Raw genomic sequence first — 5,548 nt, forward strand, 5'->3', positions numbered from 1 at the left:
GGGGGGGGGGGGTGGAGAAGGGCAAGATGGACAGAAGAAAACCAAAAAAAAGGGGGAAAATTCACCCATTAAACATTGCAGGTATTTAACATAAATAGCTGAAAGAAAAGTAGTATTTGGCATTGGGTTTGTCTCTTTTTGTGTCTTTTGCACGATGAGCCCTAAATGTCAAAATATCGTAACCAATCCCTCGCTTTGCCTTTTCTAAGATGGACGCATGCTTGTCTTCCTCTAGTCCCTCGTCTTTTTACATTACAGGTCTGTTTCCTTGGACAGACGCATGACACACACGGCATCCTCCTCCAATAAAAAAAAAACACAAAAACAACCAAATATTAGGAGTACTACTCAAGCAACATCTCCACTGATTGTTCCAAATTTGCCTGATACCGATACCAGTTTTACGAAAACATAAAGAAATCACATCATCACGCCACCCTTTGTTTTCCAGCCAATCACAGACATCATTAGGTATTGGTGGTAGCATGCTGCGTGCTCATTGGCTCACTGACACCGATGACATTTACTCATTCCGGTGTTGAAATTAGGTATTTTTTCGATACTTTACAGCACGAGTGTTGACTCGTTTTTACTACGGGCCACATTGGAAAAGACAATTACATCAAGGGACAGACTTCTACACTTTATTGACATGCTTGTAAATACATAGAGGCAAATATATAAATATTCCGAAATTTGTCACTTTTTCAATGTTGTGAGTGCTTTTTATTGATGATATTTATTGTTGACATAAAATTTTGAAATTATTATTTTTTTATTTTTATTTTTTTAACTGAAAACGGGTCAAATTTGACCCGTGGACAACATCAGGTTTTTAACCTGAGCCAGACCGACAAAAGACCCAAAATCCCATCACATCCATACATAGATAGTTGTTGAATCATGATGAAATATATGACACACTGGTATCGGATTAGCACTCAGTGTCGGCCAATCGCAATTTCAGGTCTCAGAATCGCAAAAAAATGGTATCGGACCATCGATATTTGACACGGGTGATATTAGGGAATCCACTGTAGCGGGTCTTTGTAATACACCATGTTGGAATATACATTCGCACATTATGACTTTTGTTGAACTTGAGTCAACATAAAGCCCTAAAAAAAAAAATATCAGCATAAAGTTCTTATGCTTCTGGTGAAATTTCTGTGTCTCAAAGCCAAATTTTGAAGAAGAACCTAAATTATTAGGTAGGGACAACTCAAAATCTGCAAAGGGCCCGGTTCGGTCCACGGGCCTCGGGTTTGACACAAGAAAGTATCGATACTGCCTGAAAACGCTGGTATCTGTAAGTACTGGAGTGTATACACCGATCCGATACTTGATCAAACTGGATGATAGAAGAAAGTTCTGTGGCTCTATCATTACTTTTTTCCATAATTTGTCACTTTTTCAATGTTATGGGTGCTTTTTTTTGATGATTTTTATTGTTGACATTTTATTTTGACGGCCCAAATTCTTTGCCCCCCCCCAAAAAAACTAAATTAACTGAAAACGGGTCAAATTTGACCCGGGGACAAAATAAGGTTTTTAACCTGAGCCAGACCGACAAAGACACAAAATCCCATAACATCCATACATGTAGATGTTGAATTATGATGAAATCTCAGTGTCGGCCAATCGCAAGTTCAGGTCTCAGAATCGCAAAAAAATGGTATCGGACCATCGATATTTGACACGGATGATTTTAGGGATTCCACTATAGCGGGTCTTCGTAATACACCATGTTGTGATATACATTCGCACATTAGGACATTTAATAAGCAGGACATCTTGGCTGAAGTCTCCAGATTCCACCTGAAGCGATTTCGGCATACAGCAAACGATTGCCATCACATTTTATTTTGTAGGAGACAGGAAGCTCGTCTTTCTCACACTTAAAGGACCATACCGCAGCTTTTTAGTCCACTTAATTTCAGCTCTCTTACCAAAAACTACTCACCCTTAACCCTTGTGTTGTCCTCGGGTCAAATTTGACCCATTTTATATCAGAAATTTTGATTTTTTTCAACCAACATGGATGATTCCACAACATTCTTCAGGTAAAATTAATTATTACTTTAACTGAATTTTGGGATGTTTTATTTAATCGTATAGCATTTGAATTCCTTTTAACGGTTTCAAAACAGTATCCTGACTAAACTTTGACCTCTACCCATCTGTGATCCACCCAACATCCTCTGATCCTAACTATTCAAGTCAAAATAATTCATAATTTCTGCCTTTTAACTAAAAACCTAGGTATAATTTTATATAAATGAGGCTTGTTGCCATGCATTCCAAAAATAAGTGTAAAACATGTTATTAAACCAGCTCAGTTTTTTTTTTTTTTTTTAAGTACCGAAAGCTGGAAGAAGTGACAAAAAAAGATTATCGGAAAAGTACTAAAAATGACAAGTTCATGGTTAACGGGGAGACAACACAAGGCTTAAAAGAACAGTTGGGATATAATAATCCGGTAAGATCAACACCACTCTTTAGCCTGTTTGCTACATACAAAGCAGAAAATAGTTAGCTTAGCTTAGCATAAAGACTGGGAACGGGGGCAAACCGCTAGCTCGGCCCGAAAATGAAAATATCCGCCTACCAACGTCTTTAAAGCTCACTTATTAACGCAATTTGTAAAAATGACAAGGAGCAGCGACTCCAGTGTGTTGATTAGTGAGCTTAAGGAGTCAACGTTAGACTAATTATAAAGACGGACGGCTTGACAGCTTCCCACCAGGCTGCGACTTAGAACATAAGCCCCGCCCCCTCCATGCTAGCGGTTCCGAAACCCCCAAAACGTGGTTTCTGTCATTTAATGTTTGTTCTAGTGTTCCCATTTCTCTGATCCAATGGTTTTATTAGTAATTTGATGCTATAAAAACGGGCCTACGTCGTCATGACTGACAGCTCAGACTATGGCTTCAAAATTACAAGATGGCCGCACCCATCTCCGGGATAATTTGGCGTCGCTTCTGTACAGTGGGAGTAAGTGGAGACGCGCGTGCTATCTTTTGTAGCGTCTATGGTGTCAGCAGAGAGACCGTGGGACCTCTGGACAGAACCAGGGATTTAAATTGACACATGCAAGCCTGGTAATTTGGGGGGTAAAAAGTCACTGCTTATAGTACTAATACTACACTTCCCATGAGCACTATGTTGAGACGTGTCGTACAACCGTTGGATACGTGCCTGGCGGATGTGCTATCGATTACGAGCTACGCTGAAACGCAAAAGGCGAATGGAACGGCGCCAAAACAAACCAGAGGGGACGTTTCCCCCTCGTTTCCACATGTTACGCTAAGCTAACTGGTCGCTAGTGGTAGCCTCGTACTTAGCATGAGCAACATGGGAGTGGTATTGAGCTTCTTAGCCAAATATCAGCAAGCAAATGTCTACTAGCTATTCCTTCAAGCTGACCCTAACCCTGACATACAAGTTTTTATTTTGAAGGCGAAGTATTCCTGCAAAACACCAGTATGGTCCTTTAATTTCAAAATAAGAGCCTATAAAATGCCACTAAAAGATGGACTCAAGTTCACTTTAGGAAGTATCTGCGACTCAAACACTGAATACCCCTCCAACTATGTGACCCTCAAGCCAAACTAGTGTTAAATATTAAAGATTAAGATGTTTAAATTCACAATCGTGAGTGACGTAGTGTGATTCCACCCGACCAACGGCGATGGGATGTTAGCGATCCCACTTCCTGTTAGCGTCTGACTGAGTCATGGAAGACCATGAAGAATAAAGCGGGGCTTTTAGTGATAGTGGCTTCCATTCAGGGCTCAGTTACTAGCACTATTAGCACCGTTATTAGCACGTCTGTCTCATTTGTGTCTCACTAACTCAACTTCTACCTGTGGACATGGTGTATGCTGTATGTACGCACAAAAAACAGCATTGTTATCAACTGGTATTGCTAACAGTGGCTAATCTGGCTAGCGCTAATGAAAAAACGGCTAATCAGACTTGTTAAATGGAACGCATTCAACTCGTAATCAGACGTCCTTCCCAGGTGTGACTCCCGAATTCAGAGGTAAATAGTTAGCTTAGCTTAGCATAAAGACTGGAACCAGGGGGGCAACTGCTAGCTTGGCCCGAAAATGCTCAAAATGCTTAATAAGCTCACTTATTAACATAATTGGTAAAAATGACAGGTTGAAAATGGACTGCACCGTCAGCCCTGATTAGCATTGACCCCCCTGACATCCTAGCGGTCTGGGAACAGGGAGGCGGTCCTGCCGCCAGACCTCCAAACCTCCAGGGCTACTCTTATGTATCTGAGCCAAACTTCATTGAGGATTTCGACAGTATTTGCCATCAGCTCACCTGTCTGCTGGTAAACTCAAACACCTCAAACCCGGAAGATTCGAGACGAGGTGACTCTCGCAACTACCTGGGACACGCCGTTGCGCAGCGCTCTGAAACAACGACAACAACCAAAACCATTGAATAATATTAATAACCATGCTATAAGTGGGGTAATACCTGACATTTTGGGCATTTCACGGCTGTAACGGAGGACGCGTTGGCTAGACTGGTTCTGCTTAACCCTGCTGTCGACTTCACGTATTTATTCATATGGACATTTTGGGGTATTTTAGGTGGGGAAAAAAGAACATTTGACCCAGTAACAATCCATCACACTGAAGGAACACCCTGTCAACACACTATGACAGAAACAGCTGTTGTTACTGGTCTAAGTATCAAACTGGATATCTGGCACTAGGACTCCATTCCCAAGAAGTATAATGAATATTGACTGTAGAGCCAGGAAGTTACTCTATGTGGACCCTGACGTTTTTATATGGGGAAGAAACAAGAAATCAATCCAACACACAATCTGTTCAATCCAAAACATGTCCTCTATGTGTATTATTTACATATTCTGTACACCATTTAACAACTTAAGTCACAGTCCATTAACTACCGAGGAAGAAAGACACTTAACTTCACTCGTGTCCTGTAGTAAATGCATATTTTTACCAGCCGGTTTTAGAGGGACAAAAGCCCAAACCAATAGAAAAAAAAGGTATATTTAGATATATATTAAACTTTATCTCATAGAATCATTCCTCTATTGTTACTACAACACTGGTACATTGTCTTTGCCTCTGGATGGCCATCACAATCATAAATAGAGGGTGTGTGTGGCAGAAAAGCAAACTAACCAAATCAGCAACATGGAACTTTACACAGGATGCTTAAGCCAATAAAAGAAGAGATTGTTGCTGTGGAGAGTCAAGTGGTTTCCTACATCACTGTCACACAGTCACACAGTCCTGGCCTTCAAATAAATTAACAACCGGGGGAATTTGGAGCGAACTTTTTGCAACAATCGGCATGAACAGACGCCACGTTGTCATCAGTTTTGGCTCAAAAACACGTGGATGATGGACGCCAGCAGGCGACTGTGGGGGCGTTTTACGTGGGCACAAAGGGGGAAAATCAAATGTTTGACTGGGAAAAAAAAGACAAAAACAAACACGTGCAAAACCTTTTTTGGCCTTATCATTTAAGAGAGGGAAGAGGGGGGGGG

This window comes from Etheostoma cragini, unplaced genomic scaffold, assembly GCF_013103735.1.
Source record: "Etheostoma cragini isolate CJK2018 unplaced genomic scaffold, CSU_Ecrag_1.0 ScbMSFa_1523, whole genome shotgun sequence".
Lineage (NCBI taxonomy): Eukaryota > Metazoa > Chordata > Actinopteri > Perciformes > Percidae > Etheostoma > Etheostoma cragini.